Source organism: Acanthochromis polyacanthus, chromosome 12 (genome assembly GCF_021347895.1).
Source record: "Acanthochromis polyacanthus isolate Apoly-LR-REF ecotype Palm Island chromosome 12, KAUST_Apoly_ChrSc, whole genome shotgun sequence".
NCBI classification, from domain to species: domain Eukaryota; kingdom Metazoa; phylum Chordata; class Actinopteri; family Pomacentridae; genus Acanthochromis; species Acanthochromis polyacanthus.
The window spans coordinates 4,516,129-4,543,545 of record NC_067124.1 but is presented as its reverse complement, the minus strand read 5'-3'; the positions used below and the strand labels follow the sequence as shown (position 1 = coordinate 4,543,545).

The following is a 27,417-nucleotide window of genomic DNA, read 5'->3' as shown; positions in this document are numbered from 1 at the left end:
ATGTACTGGTCAAATTTGAGGTGAATTGGAGTTTCCCCCTAGGAGGAGTTCGCTCTAGAAAAAAAATAAAAAATGTTCAAAGTCTGGAATTCAACACAAAATAGCTCACTTCCTGTTGGGTTTAGCAAATTACCACCACTGACTTTTTTGTTCAGCCTGAGGTGCTGCATATGTGTACCAAATTTGGTAGCTGTAGGTGAAACATGCTGCCCGTAGGAGAGTGTAGGGGGCGCTATGGAGCCATTTTGCCACAGACAATTTTTCGCCAGCTCTGATGTGTGTGCAAATTTGCATGACTTTTTGAGCATATTCGGGCCCTGAAAAATGCAGTTGTTTTGGCGGAATAATAATAAAAAACTCTAAGGTTTCAATAGGGTCCTAGGCACTGATGGTGCCTTGGACAGTCGGTGCCCTTGCACCGCCTGTCCTCGGCACCCTCGGTGCTTGGATCCTAATGATGATTAATGAATACTGGCTGGGTTAAACTTTCCCTAAAGTGCTATTATTTTAGTAAAGTGCTTTCTAGGCAGCGCCTGTCATACAGTGTTTGCCTGTTTTTAAAGTGCCTGACTTTCTCAATGTACCCAAGTTTGATTGTTAAGCAGTCATGCCTTATATCCTCTCTTAAAACAGAAAAAGGTGGAGCTTTCTCTGATAGCTATAGGTAAAGTATTCCAGTCCTTTAATAGATAAGACATTCTGTGCAAAGGAGGTGTCACGAACTAGTGGGTAGAACCCAAGCAGCAGGCGCAGACAGAAGGGTGAATTAAATAATGATTTCATACAAATAAAAATATATAAACAGGAAAACTCTTAATAACTGAAACAGGAGGGAAGTGACGGGGAGATGAACTAAACTAAACTGAACAAAGGGCGGACCCGAAGGCCGAGTTAAACTAAATATAAAACAAAACTAAATTACGGGGTGAGGGAGACTCACAGATTGTCCAAGGGTGTGGAAAGGCGGAAGCGGGCAAAACAAATGGAGCAACTGAAGAGACGTGGCGAGGGCAGGGAAACAGGTAAATATTCCAAAGGGGAAATTGAGTCCAGGAAGACGGGGAGCAGTGTGCAGGGTTGAGCGGAGTGCGTCATGGCATGGATGGTGGAGCAATGAATCAGCAGTGAGTTGTGAGGGGAGTCGGGCTTATATGCTGCACTGATTGGAAACTCACACCGGCTGTGCTGATTAGAACTTGAGTCAGCTGTGCATCAGCACAGCCGCTCGTAGTTCACTGGATGAGCCAGATCACTGGAGCAGGCGGAGCGTGACAGGAGGACTTTCTAAATTTGACTTCACAATCACCTCTGGTGGCTGACCTTGTATTAGTAATACCATTTCTCTTTTTGATAAAATCCCCCGGGGCGGTGAGGCCATCCCATTCACAGATTTAAATATTAAGCAAGCACTTGTAAATGATTTGAAATTCTCAAGGCTTAGGAACTCATATTTCTTTCAGATTGCACAATGATGAAATGACTTATAAAGCCGTTCAATAGGTTTCAGAGCAGTGAGACTAGCAAACGACCAGGTCGTGAAGCAGTATTCAATGAGAAAGTATCAAGCAGTGGAGGCAACGACTTCTGTTGTAATGAAATGCTGAATTTGTTTAAAGTTAAATTTTATTATATTGAACACCTTTTTGATGTTTTTTTTAAATTGAGGTTGGAGTCCAACACATCCCCAAGGTACTTGAAGTAAGTTACCATCTCCAGTTCTCCAAAAGCTGCTGTGCTTGTTCATCCAAGGCAATGTTAACAGGAAACTCAGCACTGAGGGTCAAATCATCTGGTGGAGGAGACCCATCAGCAGTGTCTGGGTCTCTGTTGAAGTCAGGGTCTTCATCCAGATCCATCATCCACATCTTCAGCAGGCTCCCTGGTGGTCTCTATGTCATCCACATCTGCTGACAGAAAGAAGTTGACTTTGGTGTTTGGATTTACTTAGAGGTTCGTGCGAGTCTGATCATCCCCACTTCCACCCTGACCGGTTGAGGCAGGTGGCCTCCACCCCTGAACCTGGTTTGGGGTTTGGTTCCTTCGCACTGTCGCCATCTGCTTGCTCATAGGGAATTCAAAGGGAACTTTGGATGGTTAGGCTCTCTGTTCTCCAATCAAAATTTGTCAGTTCCTCACTTTAGTGTGTAAAGTGCTATGAGGTGATATATGTTGAGAACTGGAACTATATAAATAAAATTGAATTGAGTTGAATTGAAACCTCAAACAGCAGACAGATCTCCATGGCTGTAACATCTCAAATGATATTCAGCACCTCTGCAGCAAAGCAGCTCAGAATATGCTCAGAGTGTCTGGAGGGTACACTTCCTCACTTTTTACTGTATACAGAGCCACCAACAGCAGCTGAACATGAGCTCCTGTTGTCATGTATTAGTTTACTCAGTTTAAATGCTCACAAAATCACACAAATGAAAATATTCGCCATGAAAAGTATTAAGGTGCCTCATTACAACACAACCAAACAGAATACAAAATGCAGTTTCACTGAGACTGTCCTCCCAAGAAAAACAAGAGCACCAGTCTTTTCAGCAAGTGCCCAAAATATCAGGGATGTTTATGTTCTTCTGACAAAGCCCATGAGAAATAATACTCTGAGAGCATGGCGAAACAGATTCTCTGATGAGAGCCTTTGGGCAGAACTCCAAGTGCTGTGTCTGTTGCACAACAGGAACTGTTCCTCACCTACTTGTAGCATCTGTACAGTGAAGCAGTGTGGTGACAGCATGATGCTATGGGATGATGTGTAGACAGAAAGAAAAATATAGAGTAACTTTGAGCTTTATCCTTTGATATATGGCTTGTTTGAAAGATCAGAAATAGCATGTTGTGTTTTCTGAAATGCCAAGTCATATGGAAAAGAGAAAGAGAAATGCACAGTCTTTAATTACAGTGAATGCAAACAGCAATATGCGACGTACAGAGAAGACTGTCATAAAGCAAGAAATAGAACTAACATCTGTTATATTTTTTCTTACATAAGGCCTCTTCTTCTGAAAGAAGCAAACGCCAGCATCCTGCTATGCTTAAATGTGTCTGCCAATTAAACACTGCTGTGCTTGGAAGAAGGCATGTTGATGAAATGATCTATTACAATGTGGAACAACTTTTATCAGATATATTGCACGAAAATGATTTCAGAAAATCAAACCAGAGGGCAAATATAATGAAAAGAAATCATAAAACCCCAAAACTGCCGAAGTACCGAAATGATATAAAGGTGAAGGCTGTGTGAAGACAATCTCCTACCTCTCCTCCTCTCTCAGGCCTTTTGTTCTGGCTGCAGAAACAGAACTGCAGAGGTTAGGCGGCAGATTAACAGCAGCAGCAGGGAAATCACAGGGCAGCACCGTGCACAGATCATGTTCTGCTGACTGATGAGCCCCTGCTTCCCTGCAGCTCCTCCAGTCTCTTTTAATTATATAAAACCTATGCAACATGCAGCACGCACGTCCTCCTTCCACATCTGTGCAGGACGTTACTGCAGAGGCTTTGCAGTGTGTAGCTTGTTATTCTGTACCTTCATTTTTGGGTTCTTTATTCTCCTTAATCCACATTCCATCAAATCTCCCCTTTAAATTTCTGAATTTCCTTCTTTCCCTCTGCAGTAGTATTTCTCTCAGATCAAAACATCTCTTGATTTTCACTTACCACCATGATGGAGGAGTGTTTGAGCAGATGTGCTGGTGTATATATGTGTGTGTTATAGGTGCATGCATGTGTGCGTGCATGTGTGATAGCTTTGCCAGATGAGCACAGCGTGCTCTTGTCCTGCCAGCTTGAGAAATGAGAGGAAGCATTTTACAAGTTGTGCGGTTGTACTTCCATAACCTGACTCACGCTGTACATCTCAGCTTCCACAAATGAATGTAATGATTGTATGACATTAAAACAAAAAAGTAACTCTCCAAACACCCCCTAACAGGCAGCCATTATGTGTGAAAATGAATGTACGAATAACTGAGATTCTGAAGTGGTTCCTTATTTAAATCTTTCAATCTTTCTTTAAATGCTAAATTATTGATTTAAAGTGACTGTGAAGTGTGTGACCATCCTTCTGAAAGTTACATTTAAAAAGCAGATGTTTAAAAAAAAAAAAAAAAAAAAAAGCAGATGTTATAGTCATGGGCTGCACAGTGGCTTGATAATTAGCGCTGTCACCTTGCAGCTAGCAGATCTCGATTCGCGTCCGGACCTTCCTGGGATCTTTCTGCATGGAGTTTGCATGTTCTTCCTGTGTATGTGTTTGCTTTCTCTGGGTATGTCAGCTTCCTCCCACAGTCCAAAAACATGGTGAGGTTAATTGGTGATTCTAAGTAATTCATAGGCGTATGTGTGAGAGTAATTGTTTGTCTCTATGTGTAGTCCTGTGATAGACTGTTACCTGTCCAGGTGTCCCCTGCCTTCACCCTAAGTCAGCTGGGATAGACTCCAGCCCCCCATGAGGATTAAGCGGTGTGTAGATAATGGATGGATAAATGTTATAGTCATATAAGTATCACTATTTAGTCACTTTACTGACTTCATCACTCATGTTTCCAGGCGTTACTGTCATTGTGTGGTCATCTTAACAGCTTTATCTATGGATACCTCAAGCTGATCATAAAAATCTATTTTGGCTGATCCAGGCGTATTTCAACGCATCAGCTAAACTAAAACACTTCAGTTCTGTCTTTACTGACTGTTGTCCACCTCAGCCAATTAGTGTTGCTGCATTTTTCTTCTTTACCCTTAAATGCGTTGGTCCTCTTTAAAGTAGTATCTCAGATTATACAAAGCAGATAGTGAAATCATGTTTGTTTGTACCCTATATAGGATATTGTATCAAAACCAATGTAATTTGTGGCATTTTACAGTCATCTACAAATATCAGGCAAATGTGTTGTTTCCATCCATTCTCTATACACCACTTTATCCTCACTAGGCTCGTGGGGGGTGCTGGAGTCTATCCCAGCTGACTCGGGCGAAGGCAGGGGACACCCTGGACAGGTCACCAATCTATCACAGGGCTACATATACGGACACACAATCACACTCACATTCACACCTACGGGCAATTTAGAGTCACCAATTAACCTCAGCATATTTTTGGACTGTGGGAGGAAGCCGGAGTACCCGGAGAAAACCCATGCATGCACAGGGAGAACATGTAAACTCCATGCAGAAAGATCCCAGGCTCAGGCCGGGATTTGAAGCGGGGATCTTCTTGCTGCAAGGCGAAGTGTTGTTTCCAAATAGTTGAATATTTCTCAGTGCAGATTGATATATGTCAGATGTAAACTGTTCTGTCTTGCACACAACCTGTTGTAAATTGTCATGAAGTGACAGCTACAAAACCCAAATTAGACAGAACAGTAATCACTAATTCCAGTCACATGTTCATGACTGTTGCAGGCTGGGTATTGCACAGTCTGCACAGTTTTGCGGTCAAATGTGGAAAGGACAAATGAGGCTTCTCCAGCATTATTGTGAGACTTTTTGAACAGAAGTGCTTCTGACTGTGGAGAAGCTGAAGAACTGTGTTTTGGAGTCACTTCTCTTTTCTCCAACTTTGGCCACAGCAGCTGAAGGCCAACATTTTCCAGAAGAATTTACATTTTCTAAAGATCTTCTGGTTTACCACTGATTTTATGACATTCTCACTGAATCACTGTTTCAGTTTCATGATCCAGTTGTGCTTTTGAAAGAAAACAAACAATTTTTTCATCATTACCATCTCCCTCTAATATGAAAGTAAAAAAGTGCTCTGAAATAAAATTGTTACCAGCTACAGTATAGCTGATGGTTGATGCTAGAGGTACGGACCGTACCCGTAGCATCTGTACTGGAGGTACGGACGTGTTAAGGTCACTGAAGAGCTGGCGATGGTTAACTACTATTTGCTGCACATTACAGGCAGTTTATATGAATGACTTTGACGGCGAACATTGTATAATTTAACTAAAAATACACCGTCTCCTCTCACACTTTACGTTGACAAAGTAGTTTTTACGCTTTTAGACGCCGTGTCTAAATTGCTTGAAGTCCAGTTCCTATTAATTAGTTTACCGCGTTCAGTGGTGGAAGCGGCTGACGAACTCCATTGCAAATGTTCCCATTTAATTTCGGACGCTAATTTACAAGATACAATTAAGGATGTCGAATATGACACAAACACTCGTGAGTGGTGAGGAGCAGCTCTTTAATTCGGCATGAATTAAAAAAAAAAACACAAACTCGATTTATTGTGATATTGTGAGATTTGTTTGTGATTATGTAACTTAGCCATTCAACAGAGTCCGCTAACATTAAAGTGACTGTGACAGGGTCTGTGTTGACAGACGTAGAAAATACGTCAGGGTTTTGTTTAGGTTGTTAATATGTAATAGTCTGTCGCTACTTTTGAAGGTAAAAAAATACTTGTAGTTTGCTGGCTGTTAGTTCCGCCATTCATTCCGCAGATTCACCTCGAATCACGGAAGCGCCTTCATCAGCGTCGCCGGCTCATTAATATTTATGTCCGTCGGATTACCAGCCAATCACGAAGCGCGTTCATCAGCCGGCTCATTAATATTTATGTACGGCTCATTAATATTTATGTTAAGGGAAAGTGCCGTATCGTAGGCCACAGGCTACGGGTACGGGTCCGTATCTGTAGACACTACCATAGCGGATAACATATTCCCTAGTTATAAATCCCCTGAGGTGTTACAGTTTCTGTCTTTTGGCTTGACATAACAAGAAAAGGGAGAGAAAGTAAGATTGAATCTCCATTAAAACATTTATGTTTGACATCTAAACAACCAATCACAGATAATTTAAGGATGGAGCTGAAGATCCCAGCTTTGGTGTATCAGTTTTTGCAATACTTGCTCTCTAAATGTTAGTGTTCAACAGTATATGCACCAAAATACCAAGTCCAATTCCTTGTGTATGAAAACCTACTTGGCAACTTAACTATCAAACGAACGAACGAACGAACGAACGAACGAACGATCTATTCTGATTCACTTCACAGTAAAATCAGCATACCCAAATTAACACTGTAGGAGTTGATTTTAACACTTTTAAAGTGTCTATATGGGTCCACACCTCAGAGTGTTAATTTAACACTTTTTCGAGTGTTAGTACCTTTACACTGAGTTAGTGTAAATTTGACTCTTTTTGGAGTTAAAATTTAACACTGCCTAACACCAACCAGTGTTAGTTTTTTTAACACTTCTATGTAGTGTTAGCAATTAACTCTCAGAGGACTATTTCTTAACTACATAGAAGTGTTAACTCTGTAACACTTAAAGGGTGTATTTATATAAATAAATAAATAAATGTTTGGCAGTTTAAAACATTTATTTTCAAACTTGCACCACAGACTAGAACATGCAACAGTAAGGCACAATGTATGTCCTCTCACTCTCATTACAGTACTGCTTATCAAACGGTCTAAAATATGTCAGCTGGTCAATGAAAATCACAGTATGTTCATTACTTTGCTCTTTTATACAGTATGCATGAAAATGTTCATCGAAGTACAGTGTGGCAACAGCACAGCCTATTATTAAAGCACGTTGTTCATGTATTATGATATTACAGATTTTCTTAAATACAGGTAGGTCATCATGGGATGTTCCAGTGCATAGCAACAAGTCAATCTGGTACTCTGTGCCATAATTTCTGACCCAACGTGTAGTTGAAACATCTGAACATGGATCTAATTGTAAGGTATGACAGAGTAATTCTCCACCTTTCAGGCTATCAATGCTTTTCATTTTTAAAGGACCAATCTCAAACCGTTTAAAATAATAATTTTCATAGTAAAATGCCAGTTGACGCTGGTGTTGCTTTACTAGAGATTTAGTAAGGTTTTTAAAATTTTTTACAGACTTCTTAAAAAAATTGTGTTTTGCCTCAAATCGCATACACCACATATGTATAAGAGGGCCAATTTTCTTTATAATCCTTGGATAATGTATCATTAGGTGGTGTTTGGGAATCAATTTCTTATCGTGGAACAAAGTTTTGAACAGGTTATGGTGGTCACAGATCAAATGTTTTAGGTAACATATCATCCCATCAGTAAGGATAGGGGAGAAAACTATATCAACAATCTGTATTAAGAGGAGCAATAAGTTCCAGTGATCATTGTCCCTTTCAACCACATCACCAAAAATAAGTGGGGTATTGCGTAGAATACACCATGACTGAATTGCACTTAAACCTAAGTGCTTACTGTTGTCCTCAATTTTTAAGTGGCTCGGTTTGTTTTTACGTTCCATGTGACCATAATTAAAACTCTGTATCCTATCTGACAATGTGTTCATAGACATGTAACCATTTTTAAGCAGATACTGAAAAAACAGCTTTAGCTCATACTGCACGACACCCTCCAACAAATCATGCATTATATCAACTGCAAAATTATCTGTACACTGAAAATACTGTAATGAATTAAGCACACAAGGTTTTTTAACACCATAAACAGTAGGTAAAGCAGGATCTTCACTTAGTGCATTACAATGTTCGATATGAAGCTCTCTGGAGCGCAGAGTAATTCTTGGATTATCCTCAGAAAAAATGGACTGAATTTCTTCCTTATCTGTCAGACAGAACCTACAAAAGTATGTTGCACCGAAAGATTCAACAAAGCCAAGCACACTATTTAAAGCAAGATTATCTCCCGTGACTTGAATTACAGAGCCAAACACCGGTTCATCAATAAATGGAAGTTGGATTCCTTCAGTTTCTAAAATTTTCAAATCATCAATTAGAGGCTTTAATATTTCTTCAAAACCGTACGTCTTTAAATCTTGGGTGTAGAAAAGAGCTGCAAGATGTATGTTCATTAGCACAGAGTTCACCTTGGGTGGGAAGTTTTTTAAAGTAAAATAAACACAACCGAGTTTATGGATCCCCTTCTTAGAACCCAACGGATTAGCCGTTTCAAAATCATCGTAGTAAAGTAAAATTTGCAGAGCATGTCTCTGTTGTGAAAAAAGAGGATGGTTTTGGAAATAAGACCCATCGTTAATGTCTTTGTATGTCCCCTTCTTACATTGTTTCTCTTGCAGGAAGCATTCTCTTATCTCACCGTTTTTGAAAATTGATTTCAGTGTACCCAAAATGGGTACATACATGTACTTGTCTGTTACAGGAATCTGACTATATACACCTGTAGTTCTGTTTCTACGTGTATCCATTCTCACACCAAGAACAAACTCTTTAGGTTCAACTATTTCCCATTTTTCATCATAATATTTTTGTCTCTTCGTCTGTGTGTTAAATTTTGAAAAGGGATTGTCTAATTGATTTAAATAGTGCTCTACTTTCTTATAAATTTCTGAATCCTTAGTTTCAGAGGACAATGTTTGGAGAACTGCTTCTTGTGCTCGACTCTGAACATCACTAATAACTTCCTCCATTGAACAAACTATTGTCTGGATAGTGCTTTGAGAACAACCAGAGGTTTGTAAGTGTGAAACAACTGAACCACACATTCCTTCAAGTGAGTTCTGTGTAATTACAGGGGGAACATGTAACATGGATGCAGCAGAAGTTGTTGGCTGTTCACTTAAAGATTCAAACTCAAAATGTCTTTGTGTGGCCACTTCCAGATTAGTATCAACCAGTTCATCATGGTTCTTATGAACAGTCTTTAGGTGCTTTCTGAAGCCACTGAATGTACAAAATGATGAAGGACATCCTTGCTCTCCACATTTCAAACGCAAGTTTTTAGCTGGATACAGTCCATGCTGAAATTTTAAATGTTGACAAAGAACTGAACACTTTTGTGGTGCTTTTTACAAACAAAACATGTGAACATACTCAGACAGTAGGGCTGTCACTTTTCATTTAAACATAGTGTGAAAAGTCTGCATTCGAACGGTAATGACCCGCTTGAGCGCCTGTATAAATGCATCAGAGTATTTGAAGGAGTTTCCCTTGTGAGGCAGCAGAGGGCGCTCTAAAACGTTTTCATAAACTTGACCTATTGCACTTTTGACCTCACAGTAAACAAAAAACAACATGTAGTAAAGCATCGGTCCCAAGTGGACAATTACGACACCACCACAAGATATTCGAATATCTTTTAACAAACTGCACGTAATTTTAAACGTTTTCGAACCCAATTTTTGTACAATTTGACAGCTGTATCAGACAGACTGACCTTTGTGAACTGGTGGCATTTTAATAGTCTTGCAGTAGTTTGGCCCTCAGTTCCTTGACTCGTGGGGTTTCCTTTGTGGTTCCAACATCAATGTTGTATATTGTTGTTTGGATGAAAGTGTAGAATGCAGAAAGTGCTTCATCATAGGAGAGGCTGAAGACATAGTGAGTCTTGAACAGCACATCAAAAGCAGCCACCGATGTCTGAGCGCTGCATGGGATAGCTTTCTGGTCCACAACAATGAAGAACCTTGTGATTTTCTTCTTTTGCTCTCCGATGCAAAGGAGGAAAGGCTGCCTTGCATCGACTTTATCCAGGAATGTAGTGAGGCTGGCTCCTTCCTTTAGTTTGAATGACACATTATGCATAGACTTAGCATAATGTACTAGATACACAGCAAGAATTATTCTTACAGTCCAATCTGCACCTCACACTTCTCACACGTTAGTACAAAAAGCTGATGGTACAAACCTTAATGAATCTGACGACATGATTGGCTGCCTGTGCTGAGCTCATCTTGGGAGTTTTTTTCTGGCCTTTTGATGTGGGGGGCAGAAGATGCAACAGCAGCAGGAGAGCAGACATGTCACTATCCCAGCCTTGAAGACAAATATTTGAGACAGACAACCAAACCATTGTAAAACGTTATTTCTTGCTTACTACAGATATTTACCATTTAACCAAAATGATACCAAAACCACAAATATAGCTTTGGATGACTGTTGCATATTGGATTTATTGAAATGGGCAATAGATTGTATGTTGGATACAGAAAAACTTCATATTTACCGTAGTCATTCTCAACCTCAAGATCAGAAGCAGCCAGCAGCTCTTCAACGTAAGAACTTGAGGGAACACTCTGGCATTCTGTGACGACTCTGTGCTTGAAATCTGAAGACCACCTTGCAAGAAACCTTCCAGAGACATGGTCCCCAAACATCATGGAAAAATCCTGTTCAATCTTTAAACAGAGGCACAATGTCCACATGCAGCTTACTTAAACACACTTTGCATTAGAAGGAGTCAGTTTTCAAAAAATTTGTAATAAAAATAATAATCTCTACATATTCCTACCAGTCCTGCTGTATCAAGAAAACGAGGGAAGACATCCAACACTGAAGCTGTTGCATCATGGTCATGAACCAGCTTCTGTCTGTAGTCAAAGGTGGCTCTCATCTTCTCTCTAACCACAGATGTGTCCATCGAGTGTCTCATTATGGAAAGAGCCTCCTTGCACTCCTCACCAAGAAGCTGATCACCAGTTAACAGAGATTCTCGATGGGTTGTCGGGCTGTCCTGGAAATCAGGCCTGGAACACTCACGGAAGCCATCACAGGTGTTGCGTTGTACCGTCTTGAGTCGCCATGCAAGATAGCCAGTATTGGCCTGAGGATCATAGTAGTGTTCCTGCATGCACACATCAAATATAAAGTAGTAGTGAAAATAATACATTTTTACCTCGTCATATGGCATAAGTTCTACAACACATTTTTGGACTTCAAAGGCACATTAAAACTTACATATCCATGTTTTGAGTAAGGATCTTGGAGATATGGAAAAAGGGTCACAATTCCAAGTGCATAACTGGCCCGGACATGCATTGGTGGAATCCTCCTTTTAGAAACAAATTATTTATTAGATGTGTCCAGTCGTGTTCTCATTTGCCAGTGTATTAAAAATTATTTCTTACCCGTATGTTTCTATCATTTCTGCAACCAGAATGTTGACCATCTGCTTGCGTGTCACAACTGACAGTGTTTTGGTTTTGTTATACTCTCTGAAGATTTCTTCACCCTTCGGATTAGAGCTCAGAGCAGTTTCAACCCTCTGCAAAGACAACTTTTTTTTTTCAACCCTTAGCTTCATGCTTCAAATTAATTGACTACATTTGGTTAAATTTAGTTTCACATATTACATTAAACCAATTTAAATAGTTCAAGTGCTGCCTCTTATCTAGCACCAATTTTATGATCTGATACATGTGTAGCAGGTTTCAAGGTTTACCTGTCTTGCTTCATCGCGATCCAACTCTTTCCTGGCCCTCTTCCTGTTCTTTGTGGTTGGGAGGATAATAGTAGAATCTGATGAATTGGAAGACGCCGGTGACGGTGCTGCGAAGTCTGGCGTAGAGGCTGGTGATACCGGGGGGACTGGCAGTGATGCAGGAGATGGTGATGAGTCTGGTATTACAGATGAATCTGATTCATCCAATACAATACAAATGTCTAAAAAAAAAGTTTAGAGAGGAATCAATTAAAATTAAAATGATTAATTTATTGACTGGTGAATGATTAAAAAAAACAAACACAAAAAACAAACAAGACAACATAACCTTACCCGTTGCTGGATGCTGGCGATATCCAACCTTGAAGTTTCTCACCCCTGACTTGACCAGCTCATCGAATGTGTCGGCATCAACCTCGGTATCTGATGTGTCAGTCAAGCTGAGCACACCTTCAGTCACAAGTTGGGCCTGCAGACTAAATTTGTCCGATACTGGGAAAAATGGCATAAAAGCTTAAAAACAAAACAGACACACTACAATAATGAAAATATTCTCTAAAATGGCCCGTAAGGCTCTTTTTTTTTCTTTTTAGCTCAAAATGTGTGGAGACAAACCTTCTTGAAGAAACTTCTGGAAGTCAAAGTTTTCAACAATTTGGGGAACTTTTATGTATTTTTGGACTCCTCCGTATTCCACCTTTGCCAGCATTTTCTATATGAATTCAAAGACAGGATAGCTTAATGAACAATTTATCTGATATACTGATATTAAATGAAAAGTCAATGTGAGCAAATATCATGCAGCTTAGCCCATTATTGTAAAAATATCTTACTACATGAAATGTCAGGAGACATTAATGCATCTACACATGTTAAAAGACAGACAGATAAAAAATTAAAATAAATAATGTTATTTTCATGTCATTGAGGGAACCAACATTGCAGTGTCTACCAAGATAAACCATATGACACTTAGAAATACAACTCTCTCTTAAAATAATAGTGATATGTGAGTGTGACCCAGCTCGAAAGACACCATGCCGTTTTGGCACCATAAACATGAGCACTCTGTCAAAAACAGCAATTTCACGGTATGTGGTTGATACTGACAAAACGTTATATTATACTTCACCAAGAGCTGTGTTATTTTCGCAACAAAAAATATCGAAATCACTTTGGACGAAGAGCTTGCTAGCGTTAGCACGCTAACTAGCAATTCCGAACAGTTAGTATCATTTTATCACGTTTTATATCTATGGTTACAAACGGCATGACTCGTTTCACTCATCTTAACTTACCGTTTACTGCCATTACTCAGTTTTTATGTTACAGTGAGACCAGCATGCATGCTAACCGTTAGCTCATTAAGCAGGTGTTCGGGTGGTTAGGATAGTTACAGCGTGACAAGTTACCGTGGCACTACTGAAAAGCGACCGGGCGCCTTTAGAGTAATATTAATGTAAAATACAACAAATTACCTCATGTACTTACCGAACAATGCGGCCGTTTAAGTTGAGACGTTGCTCTCTCTTCAGCAGACGATTCGACGCAGTCGAGATATAAGGCGGTGTAAGGGGGAAGGGCGGCGTTGACACTTACAGTGTGAAATACAGGATCAGTGTTTAGAGTAAGAAATTCGGAGTTAATATTTAAACATTAACACTTACAGGTTTGATTTAGTGACACTTCCTTTTTACACTCGGTTTTGACAACAACTATTTATCGACTGAGAGTTAATTATATTGCATTTAACTCTATCTAGAGTATAATTAACTCTACTAGTGTATGTCAAGTTTAACACCAAGAATTCAACACTTCTCAATTTGCTGTGTTGTGCTTATACACCAGCATGCTCAGTGTATATGAACATCATGTGATATACAGTACCAGTCAAAATGTTGGACACACCTTCTCATTTAATGGTTTTTCTTTATTTCCGTGACTATTTACTTTATAGATTCTCACTGAAGGCATCAAAAGTATGAATTAACACAGATGAAATTATGTAGTAAATAAAAAAAGTGAAATAAGTGAAAACATGTTTTATATTTTAGACTATTCAAAATAGCCACTCTTTGCTTTGATTACTGCTTTTTACACTCTTGACTGTCTCTGGATGAGCTTCATGAGGTAGTCGCCTGAAATGGTTCTTCAACAGTCTTGAAGGAGTTCCCAGAGATGCTGAGCACTTGTTGGTTCTTTTACCTTCACTCTGCGGTCCATCTCGTCCCAAACCATCTGGATTGGGTTTAGGTCAGGTGACTGTGGAGGCCCGGTCATTTGATGCAGAACTCCTTCATCTCCTTCTTGGTCAGATAGTCCTTACACAGCCTGGAGGTGTGTTTGGGGTCATTGTCCTGTTGAAAAATAAATGATGGTCCAACTAAATGCAAATGGGATGGGATGACATGTCACAACAGGATGCTGTGGTAGCCATGCTGGTTCAGTGTTCCTTCAGTTTGGAATAAATTCCCAACAGTGTCACCAGCAAAGAACCCCCACACTATCACACCTCCTCCTCCATGCTTCATGGTGGGAACTATGCATGCAGAGACCATCCATTCACCTTTTCTGACAAAGACATGGTGGGTGAAAGAAAAACTTTCAAATTTGGACTCATCAGAGCAAAGCACAGCACAGATTTCCTCTGGTCTGATGTCCATCCCTTGTGTTTCTTGGCCCAAACTAATCTCTGCTGCTTGTTGCTTTTCCTTAGTAGTGGTTTCTTAACAGCTGTTTGACCATAAAGGTCTTATTGGTCAGTCTCCTCTGATCAGTTGATGTGGAGATGTGTCTGCTACTAGAACTCTGTGTGGCATTTATCGAGGCTGTAATCTGAGCTGCTGTTAACTTGCCATTTCTGAGGCTGGTGGCTCAGATGAACTTATCCTCAGCAGCAGAGGAGACTCTTGGTCTTCCTTTCCTGGGGCAGTCCACATGTGAGCCAGTTTTGTCGTAGCTCTTGATGGGTTTTGTGACTGCACTTGGGGATATATTCAAAGTTTTTGCAATTTTCCAGACTGATTGACCTCCAGTTCTTAAAGTAATGATGGACTGTCGTTTCTCTTTACTTAGCTGATTGGTTCTACCCATAATATGGATTCTAATATTTGTAAAATAGGGCTGTCAAATGTGTACCAACCTGACTTCTGCACAACACAACTGATGGTCCCAGCCCCATAAAGAAAGCTGTGAAGTGAAAAATATTTCAGAAGATGACTACCTCATGAAGCTCACAGAGAGAAAGCCAAGAGGGCAACAAACAATCCATGTGAGGGGTGGGAGGGGACCTTCAAGATGCAGGGCCACCTCCATCATGAAGGACCCTTCCCAGACTGTTGAACACCCTGGGTCTGCAATGCACATAGACCTGCACACACACCTGCCACCTCCATACCCAAAACTGCAGTCACATTAATCTCACCCATTGTCAGTAGGGAGTATGATTGTGTCTGATGTATGCTTGTGTTTTCTTTTTATTTAGTTTAGTCTTTTTTATTTATTTTGTATTTGTTTTAGCTTATATTTAGTCTTCATTTTTATAGTGTTACTTTTATTTCTGCACTGTGAATGGATGTGAGGAACGTCCTTTTGTTTGTTTACTATGTACATTGCTGAATGACAACAAAGGGGAAGTTGAAGTTGAGTTTGAAAGCAGTCACCAAAGCAAAGGGTGACTATTTTGAGGAATGTAAAATACAAAACATATTTAGAATTATTTCACAATTGTTTGTTTGCTACATAATGACATATATCTTGCTTCATAGTTTTAATGTCTTCAGTATGTATCTACATGTAGAAAGTAGTAAAAAAATAAAGAAAAAACATTGAATGAGAAGGTGTGTCCAAACTTTTGATTCTTAGTGTATGCGGTTGTGTCTTCAAAGATTATTTTGGAACATGCATCTGGACAAACATTGTATAATTTCTGAAATAATATTTTCATAAAAAACAAACTGCTGGATTTAGATGAACTGGTTTCAGCATCCTGGTGTTGTTTAGTCTCTATTTGCAGACTGGCCAATGTTAAGAAAATTGTCTTCATGTGTGCTTTAGAGTCAAATCAAAATGTTGGCTGCAATAAATGTCTGTTTTCACTTTCTCAGCTCATTTATTCCTTCTTCTGAACTCCATCCATCCATCAGATGATTTACCACTCCTACTTGCTCACCTGTTCTTCTTTTCTTTATTAGTTTCTTCAGTATCTCTACAAACCCTTCCTTTTTGCCAAATTGTTGTCTTGATGCTGCAGTGTACTCTGATCAACTGCTCTTGCCACGTTGCCTATTTGGATACCTATCTTCTGTACACAAAGAGAGATGTTGATTGTGTATAGAATGACTGCATCGCCTAAAGGCAGAAAGGCAACATTTTTGGGGACTGTAAGAGCTTAAGCCCCTAAAGACAAATGGAAGGGGTTCATGCAAAGGGTCAAGTCAGTTCAAAAACAACCTCTGTGATATATTTAATTTAAGACAAAACAACCCTTTATTAATCCCACAGTGGGGAAATGTGTGGTGTTACAGCAGCAGAGACAGTGCAAACATTTAAGTAATTTAGTGCAAAATTAAAAATAAACCAAAATATAAATAGTAGTAGTTGCAAAAACAAGAAAAGCACTCAGAGAGCGCAGTACTCCGCCAAGGCTGCTCAGTTATTGTATTTCATTTCATTTCATTTGTGATATTTATTTCGAATATGTAAACACAAGTATCAAGTGAACAAAGAATGGATATTAAATATCCATATATATGCATACACATACATATACACATACAAACATATCTATACATAGATATCTATACATAGACTCATATACATACATATCCATACACATGCATACAAAACAATTTTATAAAGCAAAATAATTATTCCACACTTCTGGACTAGATCTACATATTCGAAAAAGAGTGAGAAGAAGTGAGCAAACACTTATTTAATCCCACCCCTTTTCCATAAATTATTGATTGATAATTTCCAGCTTCCTAAAAATGTAATTATATAATATTCAATTTGTATTTATACATGTAAGATAAGAAATCATTACAGATGGATGAAATCTTTAATTAAAAAATGACCTTTCGCTGAGCACAGGTGTATGTTATGCATGTGTATATTATGTATGGATACCAAATCGAGTGACCTAAATATGTAGTGGGTGGCGGGTATTGATGGGACTCAGAAACACCCCCAATCATGTGTTCATCAGCAGGCAGCTGACATATTGTTCACTTGTTGTCATGGTTACAACGACACTGTGCTACTTTCTCCCAATGATACAGAAATATTTAACAAATCCATGGATCCAGACTATAAGCCGCATCACTACCAAAATCTAATCACTTGGTCCTTGTGTTATTTCTGACCTTCCCTGGAAATTTCATCCAAATCTGTCTGTTTTTGAGTAACGTTGCACACAGACAGACAGACAGTTGGACAAATGTACACTGATCGTCACTTAACTCCGCTGCATTCAATGGCGGAGTAATAATATTATAGCACATATCCATGGTATAGCACAGATTTTTTTGATGCATAGTAATACTGCGATTGTATTAACTGAGACAGATCATTTAGCCTTGTGTTAAAATGCATTTTACTGCTTTATGGAACTTTTGTTAATAGTATCACATTTCTAAAATGACTATTAAATGTCAGCTCAGGTAAACAGAGAAATCACCTGCTATACACACTTTATTGCACATACTCTTAAACAGCAGCACTGGGAGCTATTCTGTGAAAAGTTTTCATCACTGAAAGTCAATAGAAAATGCTGCTACTTGGCAGCTAGGTTGTTCCGAGCATCTTAAAGAAAGGCCACAGTACTTCTGTGGGTTTGTCTTCGGTCTCTTGATGAGCCCAGGTTGACTCCATGATACAAAAAACAGGGGCCATATTCACAAAACATCCTGAGGCTAAAAAGAAGCTCCCGGCTGGCTGAGTAGGGTGAAGTTCCACACAAATAAAAGGTGTGTCACTCATTGTTTGTCAGAGACTCACAACCAGTCAAATCCTGCAGGTTTTTCATCTGTTCATGCAGACATGTTGGGAAAATAGTGTTGGTGGTGAATTCTTAAGGATTCTATCAACTGATCAACAAGTCAGAAAAATTCAAAAATTTCAGACATGACAGCTTGTACAGCTCTCAGTCAGTCTGTTGCACCGATGGATTTGAATATTTCAGCTGTCAGCATTATTTATCAAACCAAAATGTCATTTTTTGAAAAAAACATGTCTTTATTGAATTTTCAACAATAACAAGTTATGTAACAGTCAGGAAGGCAGTCAACAATGATCAGATAAAATAAAATACTTAAACCTCCCCATTCAAACAGGCAGCATACAACATTAGACCTTTGCTTTAATCCCACGGTACATCAAAGATTCACATCATTTCGCACCCACATAATATCACTTACAAAGCATCTTCTATATCATCATGCTTGACAAAATCTAAAAATCTTTCCCAAATGTCTTTAAATTCAGAGGTTTTCTTCCTGATAGTATAGGTGAGTCTTTCTAAAGCCAGACTTGAAGTTAAATTTCTCAGCCAAAAGCCGAGGTTAGGACCACTGACATTTTTCCAGCACAGAGCGATTGAATGTCTAGCCTGTAGTAGACATAAACTTGCCATCTTTTTTTCATTGATAGATAGAGAGCAATTAGCAGGATGAATACCCAAAACACAAAATGTAGCAGTTAGAGGAATCAAGGTAGAGGTCATTTGTGAGATATACTGTGTCACCTGACTCCAAAATCTTTGAATAACCTCACACTCCCACAGGCAATGGTATAGAGTGCCTTGATATTCACTGCACCTAAAGCAAAGATCAGGAATATTAGGGTTAAATCTGTTCAATTTTGCAGGAGTAGTGTATAGTCCTATTATCCACTTGTACTGTATCAAGCGTAGTCGGGTGTTGATGGTCTGAGATTGGGCGATAGAGCATATTGTACCCCATTCTTCCAGAGATATTTCCTCATTTAAATCTTGTGACCATTCATGTCTTTTTCTCTCAGAGTTATCCTTTTTGTATACTTGACAACCCGCCCCTTGCTGAAACAATTCTGTATGGAGAATGATTCCATCATGGATAATGGAGGTTGCTAAGATGAATTATTTAGGTGAGACAAAATAAAGCTTCTGATCTGCAAGTACTTAAAGAAGTGTTTGTTCGGGATGTCGAATTTAGTTTTCAGATCGTCAAACGACAACAAAGTATTGTCTAAAATGTCATATTTTAGTTTATGTGCATTTGTGACAAATAATTCCCTCAGACCTATCATCCAATCACTGAACCAACATGAAGTCAACACATGAAGCAAACCATCCTTTGTTTCTTACTAAAAGTGTCTCTCAGCAGGGTTGTCAACAGTTCCTATTTGGATTCCGAGTTGGAGCATTTATGACCATTTTGGAGGCCTCTTAAGATAAGATCAGTATAGGTCAGATAAGGTTCTTTGGAAACTCTGCCACGGGGATCTGAGAGGGCCATTCAATCTGATGTTGAATTCCAGGTTCCTGCAGCTCTTTATCACTTTATCACATCATGGGCTTGTTGTCTCGCTGCAGAATGAATTTCAGACCAGTCAGAGGTCTACATGATCTGTGATGGATAAGAATCTAAACATCTAAAGTCCCAGTACTGTACACATCCATTTGTTTGACTCTTTCTTCTTGCCTCCACTGCCTGTATGAACCACAAACAGCTGAGACTGTAAGTGGAGCCGGGCTGATCACAAATGTTTTATGGTCTGTGTGTGTCAGTCTACATGTGTTGTACGTGCCAGCCTGTTCATTTGTCCACACGTTCATGTGAGGACAAACTATCATGTTCTCTCTGCTCTATGAATCAAAGTCTGAAAGCAGCTCATTATGAGACATGTGCTTCCCTACCATCAGTTGTAGGATTGCAAACAGCGAAGGTGAAAGGTCAACCCTCTAAAAGCTAAGCTGGTCTGTGACATCTGAAGTCTGAGGTACACCACAGACACACATTCACACAGCCTGCAGCCAGGAAGGGGGAGGAAGAGAAGGTAACAGGCAGTCAAAGAGCACATAGCAGCCAAACCAGCGGTTACAGTACAAAGAGCCCGAGAGACAGGATGAGTGCAGGCTCAGCTTAAAGATGAATGTAGGAATGCTGACTCTCCATTGTCAGTGGAATTCTACAGTAATCTCACAGTCATTTCCCCAACATTGTCTGTGCTCATTAATGTGGCCTTTGGTTGTGTGCGAAAGATCAAACTCCCATTTGCTCAGTGGCTGGGTACACACATTCCAACATACTGAATAATCTTGAAGTTGAGTTTACATATCAACAGCAAAGTTAATAAGCAGAATCACAAGTGTAGTCCTGATCAGAATAATAAAAACACACACAACCCAGACACACATTCACAGACACACAATTCAGTTCAGTTTAACTAAGTTATTGAGATAACTTAGCAGTGCAAAAATATCAAAACTGAATGTTTCCTATTGTTGGAATACGTTGGGACAAAAAAAATGTATTTTTCAATCCAGATGTCTAAACAGCCTATGTGATAATTTGTGCTTTTGACTCAAAGGATGATTTTAGGATTATTAGTAGAGATCGCAGCTATCACTCACACTACAGTAGACAAAGAAATCAAAATACAAAGATATCAGTGCTGCTTTCCATCTGAACACCTGGCAAGCAATTTATGAAAATCTCATCAGTGTCTGCTATAGGAGAGTAATAAAATCTAACAACACTATTACATGGTTGGTTTACTGAAACATTGGCTGTTAAAATACTGTATGTTTCAGTGCAATAATCTACTTTGATGTTCACATTAACAGCATTTAAAAGTAGGAAGCTGGTAATATCAGTAACTCTGACGTAGATGTACATGAATTATACTACAGCCATGCTAACAGCACTGTGTGTCTGCCCTACGGTACTCTGAGCCAAATGCTAACTTTAGCATGCTAGCCACTTCCATGATCCCAACATGCTGAGGTTAATCAGATAGTCTTCATTACATTAGTTCAGCACATCCTCCTAACTCTGTCAGATAGCACTACACACTAAACAAAGTACAGCTGAGGCTGATGTTTCTAGTTCTGTAAGAATTGGATCATAAACCAAGTTCTGGATAAATAAATATTTGGATGTGGAGACTGTAAATGTCTGTACAATCTTTATGAGCATTCACTTTTTCGCAAAATAAGTAACAGCTTATTGATTGAGCTGCTGGGAGCTTTACAGTAAAAGTTAGAGTATCGACAACGTTATTAGGATATAATATCTTGTTGCAATCCACTCCATAAACTGTCACTAAAATCAGAAAAATACCACCAAAGATCAAAGAGCTGGACCGGCCAATCAACAGTAATCATCACAGGGATGATTCTTGCTTATCATAGGGCTTAACTGAACTGCTTTTACTCAGGTTTGATAAGCTACATGGAGGCTCTTCCTTCCTTCTCTTACCTCTCCTTTTAAGTGAGCAAAAACAGTTCAGACAAGTCTGCCTTTTCTTAGCAATTTCAATCCATTAAACTTAATAATAATAATTGCCCTTTCACTTTGTCTCCAAACTTTAGTTCGTCTCACTCCTTATTTGTTGTGAAGGATGTAGTGTTTGGCACCAAATACCCTAATCTGTCTCCATCCAGAAAGGCCCAGCCCTCCCTGCGGCCTTTCCCAACAACGCCTCGCGCTGTGTTGCTGACGTCCGTCTTTCCTGCGTCCGTGCCAGGAAAACCCAGATAAGTGATGAAGTAGAAGAGGAAACGCAGGAAGAGAAGATTATGTCGAGAGGCTTTTTGCTGCGCAATAACAGAGACAAAGATAATTCTACTTTATTAGAAGCATCTTTTTTAATGTTAAACATGACTCATGTAAACCATCATTTCCTTCAGCAGTTTGCTGTTTTTTAGTGTAAAACAAAATGCAATGTGTTTGTTTTAGGAATTTAACAGTGGGGACACTGTTGCCATGATCTGTAAATGGGGTGGTGGGTTGTTTTGCACTGGTCAGTGAATGAGGGTGGGGGCATAAATCAGTTTGTGTTACACTAAAGAGCGAAGAGCAAGTCCGTGTAGTGCAAAAGATTCAATTTTAGATGTGGTTTGAAGTTAGATTTAGGTTGAGGTTAGGACAAAGATTTGGAAAGTAGCCATTTGGATCATCGTAACTCTTCAGGAAATTAATGTATGTCAATAATGTGTGTGTGTGTGTGTGTGTGTGTGTGTGTGTGTGTGTGTGTGTGTGTGTGTGTGTGTGTGTGTGTGTGTGTGTGTGTGTGTGTGTGTGTGTCTTGAGTTGATGGTATGTGCAGCGCAGTGGAACGCACATGGAAACACATTCCATTCTTGTGGGGGCTGGACAATTCCTGCAAGAACAAATGTTCGCCTTCTAAACACACACACACACACACACACACACACACACACACACACACACACACACACACACATGCAGAACCACATGCACACACACTCCACATGCTCCTCCACCCACTCTTATCAGCTGTTATTTGTTCTCATACTCAGATTACTCTTGGCCTCTTGCATCTGTTACTGAGATAAGCACGGCCTGACACTAGCTGCTATTAATCATTAAGAGCTAATATCTAAATGGGTTGGATGCAGGATAACAACATGGGCTCACAAGGCTGAAGAGGAAATACAAACAAGTGAAAGCGAATGTGTGGAAGTTTGTTTTTATTACAAACCCTGTGTCCATTGTTAGATATCACTTTTCCTTCTTTCCTGTCTTTCTTTACGGTAAAGTAGAAGATAACAAGAGAAGCCTTAACCAGTGTCTTCAACCCTGTCATATGATGTCAAGGCAGTGGTGGAATCTAATGAAGTACTGTTTACTCAAGTTCTGCACTTTTCATGCCTCTTTCTACTTCTCCTCCACCACATCTCAGAGGGAAATTTTGTACTTTTTACTCCACTACATGTATATCACAGTTGTACATATTATGCAAATCTCACTTTGTGAAAGTTTTCTTATAGTAGTGTGTGTTGCAGTAGCTCATTATGAGGTTCGAATTTGAAAACTGTCTGTTTCCTCCCTGCCTTGCTACACCACATTTTGTGACTATGCCTGCTCAAACGGCTGAGTTTGAGTTGGGTCCGCTTATGACGAAATTTAACTCCTCCTCCTCACTCAGATGTGTAATGGAAACTAGGGATGCCCTGGACAACCAGGATGAGGTGGAGATATGGAAGAGAAGGAGAGTCTGAAATAATTCAGTGAATTACAAGAACAGGGTCTCGGGGCCTGGAAGAAAGCAGGATAAGTCACTGGACAGGAGTAGTGACACTGAAACTGAAAATGATGCATTTTTAACAGTGTTAGAAAATAGAAGTGACAAAGACGATAAAGTGTTAGGAAATGCCCATTTTTACAAAGGAATACAAACAGAATGTGAGTGAACAGATCTTCCGTATTAAACTGTTTTTCAGAACTTTTTCAAATATGATAAAAGAGAAATGTTCAGCTGTCAGATACACAATAGTTCCAAATTCGCTCTTTGAACCAATCACAATCAAAACAGTTTTAATCCCTCGATTAACACCTGGTGAGTCAGACTAACATTAATGGAGGAGTAATAACAGTAATAATATAATATATCTAATATAATGTATTATTGTTTATCAGGGACACAGGAATCTTCTGGATTCTTCTGGAGTTCTTTTACTTTAATTACTACAAACACATTTTGTGGTAACGCATGCATACTTTTACTTAAGCACCATTTTCAGTGCAGGACTGTTAACAGAGTACTTTGTGGACGGATGTTAACACTCGCTTCACCACTTGTTTCAGAAAAAAAAACATTTGAAGTGCCGATCTGTTACTTATAGCTCCTGTTAGTGAGTTTGGCTGCTGAAACACAGGATTTACAGCTAGTCTTTTTTCACAGAGACGACAGGTCCGATTAGAGGGCCTTGGTGCTAAAAATAGCGATCACAGGCTCAGACAGGTTGCAAACAAATTAATAGGTTATCCAGGTATTTCTAGAAAGCAAACCTGAGGTAAATTATTACTAAAGCTTTCTGCTGTAAACAGCAAAGACCAACTTGCTGTTTGAACTTCAACTGCTCAGTAAATCCCGTTGCTTACGACTTATTTCACTATTTATGGAACCAATGCTGAGGCAGTGAAAGGACCAATTCTGGTGAGGAGTTGTAATGCATATCAAACTTCTTTTGGCTGAAAATATTCTGCAGCTTAACCTTGCTAGAACATTGTGTTCACAAACTGGGCTTGTTTTATGGAGCAGAGTCTTTCCAACCACAACTTCTCGATGATACAACATCTGTCTTGCTTACCAATCCAACATAGACCAACAGCAAGAATGTTTCTCTGTGCTGTCGAGACTAGATTTGTATTATTTTACATGTAAAATCATGATTACCATGAGTTTTAATTGTAGTGTTTTTTGTTAGGCAAAGTACTCATGATTTTTAAGCAATTTTTCAGTTTGAGTGCTTCATTTCAGCATTTCAATTTCAGAGTTTAGACACTATTACTAACACTAAATATATGGATGTTTTGGGAATTACTGGCAATAATGGAAGATTTAAGAAGATGATAGTTATTTGGCTTAAAAATGCAAAATCCCTGGTCTGGTCTTTTTCAGAAAACATTGTTTTCCGGTTGATAAAGAGGCTCCAGGTTTGTCTGGATGTCTCAGAAAGCACAAAAACACATCCTAACATACACTCATCAGTTCCTGTTTTCTGGTAATTGCTAAGTAGCTCTAATCCCAAAAAGATCCCATCAAAAAACAACAAAGGAAGCCCAAATGATCCCTGGATTACTTTTCAAGGTTTCTGTGGAGACAGCTGCCGCGTTACGGTTAGCTTAGCTTCCTCAAGGACGTGTACATTTAATTCCCACCAAACGGGTTTATTTCATGTCTTCTTTCCCCCTTGTGGTTCAAAACACATGTCTACTATCAACAAATAGAAATACAGAAATATGCTCCCATCGTTAACTCTCCTTCTTCTCCATCATCTTCACCTTCCTCTTCTTCAGCTTCTCTCCTGTTTCTTGGCTTCAGGTCTTGCCCTTCCTGTCAGCAACATTCCATAGGCCTCACCGAGCATCCCCTCCTGCACAAGATGATTGCTGTAAAGAAAAACAGTCTCTTCCCTGGACAAACACTGCCAGTGTGGTGGGGTCAGAGCAAGAAGTGGAGTCAAATGTTGTTTGTCTCTGAGTGGAAAAAGAGAGCAGGAGAGTATATGTTGAACAAGGAATTTCACCAGTTCATGATGGCCAGATTAGCATAACTAGCTTCCGTACGCAGTTTTTTTGTCGTGATAAGAAATCCTTGACCTCTGAGCTGTACACCTTTCTCACAGCAACACATATATACTATCAGTGTATGTTTCCCCTCCTGGCCTTCATCCACCCACGATCCTTTCAAACGGGACAATGGTGGTCTCTGACCCTGATACACTCCACATTTCCACTTCCTGGTCTGCAGCCTCATGATGCATTATTCCTACAGTGTGACCAGTCACAACTGCATATACAGCATTCTCACTATGGACCTTTTACCTTTTCCAGCCTCTTGGCAGATGTTTGTTTGGATGCAAAGACAGCTTCTGTCAGAGAAACCTAAAATCAATTGATCATCCTTGAAATTGTTCCCTGCCGCACTTTTATTTTATAAAAACATTGTGACCTTTATTTAGGTTGGCTACATTAACAGATTATGTGATTGTGATCATGCTGTGGCTTGGCAAACAGACCCAGATTCAGATAATACACTGCTCTGTCACAACATTAAAACCACCTTCCTAAACTGTATAGGTTTTCCTTGTGCCACCAGAACAGCTTTGACCTTTCGGATCATGGACACACAAGGATCTCTGGAGGTGTCCTGTGTTGTCTGGCCTCAGAACATTGGCATCAAATTTTCTGTGGGATGCGAGATTCACCTCAATGGATCTGGGACATTTGGAGAGTAGGTCTACCCCCTGATCTCTTGGTCAAGTTCCTTAAGCCATTCCTAGCCCTAACCCTCTTTATCATCTGCCTACTACATTAAACAAATGGTTAAAAAAAAGGTTGTAGTTAACTGAATTATGGGTTTAAACATGGTTGAGATTACACAACTAAAATAGCATGATCATTTATCATAAAAAAAAGTCAAATGGTAATATTGCATGTCTGTAGCTGGACATAGACCTTGGCCTCTTGCATGAATGCTGAAAGTTCAACATGCCCCACCCACCTTCCTGACTTCCACACCCACCACATACTACAACAAGGTTCCACTCTTTCCTGCACTGGCACTGAACATTGAATATGAACAGAGCTCCTAAGTTGCTTTGCTGGGTTTTGCAAATGTTTAATGTGAAAAAGAGGATTGTACAAAAGGAGGCAGAGACAGACCTCCAGCATCAGTAATATCAAAAAACATGCTAGAATGTGTCTTCTACTATGTAGCATAGAATGAAATGTTCCAGCTACTCCACATGTCTTTTTAGGCAAAAAAGCCATAAATGATTTTAAATCAGGTAAATATAAATGGAATGTAGATTGGCAGGTTGGTTCAATCTAGTTTGCCAGCCCAGACTGAAATATCTTGACAGTTATAGGATGATTTATTATTGCATTCTACATAAATTTCACCAATACTTTGATTTATCAGGAAATAGGGATTACATTCCCTTCCCCATCAGCTGCACTGTGTTTTGTTTTGTGATAAAAAGCAAATGTTTGCATGGTAACACAGAAAAGTCAGGTGGTAAATATGCTAAATCAACTGAGTCAGAAATTGTTAGCTCATGAAATGCCACTTATCAGTTGTTACCCCACTCACAGGTATCACCAGTAGACACCCTGTTCCATGCACTAGTAGGCCAAAATCATCCAATGTGAAAATGAATAAAAAGAAAGTAACATAGATTAAAGACGACCTTGGAAGGCCACATCAAAAAGTGCATGTAAATTCTCTGGCATAGCTCTCACCCAGAAAGTTAAATTGTTGTTAAAGGTTGCATTTTAGCCCATACCATGCTCTTCTGCCAAACAACCAAACAGTGACCGAAAAGGCAGCCTCATGTCCAATAATAATGACAATAATCAAATATAATGCTCTAGTTAAGTTAGCGTACCTTAACTCTGGTCTCGTCAGTTGAGGTACGCTCCGAAGCATTTTTCTTGCTCTTTCTAAATGGAAACATGCTGCCCCACCATGGGCATGATAACTGCTGATACTGGCCATTTAATGGGCTGATATTAACAAAAACA

The 27,417-nt window shown here is 39.5% G+C and overlaps 2 long non-coding RNA genes across 3 annotated transcripts; both read right to left on the bottom strand.

The window, feature by feature from the left end:
- Positions 1 to 10,646: 10,646 nt before the first annotated feature.
- LOC127536372 (uncharacterized) lies at positions 10,647 to 11,980 on the bottom strand. The gene is made up of 5 exons (XR_007945365.1): positions 11,847 to 11,980; positions 11,677 to 11,770; positions 11,231 to 11,563; positions 10,946 to 11,117; positions 10,647 to 10,755 (listed from the first exon to the last, which is right to left on the bottom strand). It is a non-coding gene; the product is annotated as an uncharacterized LOC127536372 (long non-coding RNA).
- Positions 11,981 to 12,184: 204 nt separating this feature from the next.
- On the bottom strand, positions 12,185 to 13,943 carry LOC127536373 (uncharacterized). 2 transcript variants are annotated; one of them, XR_007945367.1, is made up of 4 exons: positions 13,652 to 13,943; positions 12,776 to 12,872; positions 12,494 to 12,652; positions 12,185 to 12,381 (listed from the first exon to the last, which is right to left on the bottom strand). It is a non-coding gene; the product is annotated as an uncharacterized LOC127536373 (long non-coding RNA). The 2 variants fall into 2 exon arrangements; XR_007945366.1 differs by lacking the exon at positions 13,652 to 13,943 and having other exon boundaries at positions 12,776 to 13,138.
- Positions 13,944 to 27,417: the final 13,474 nt, after the last annotated feature.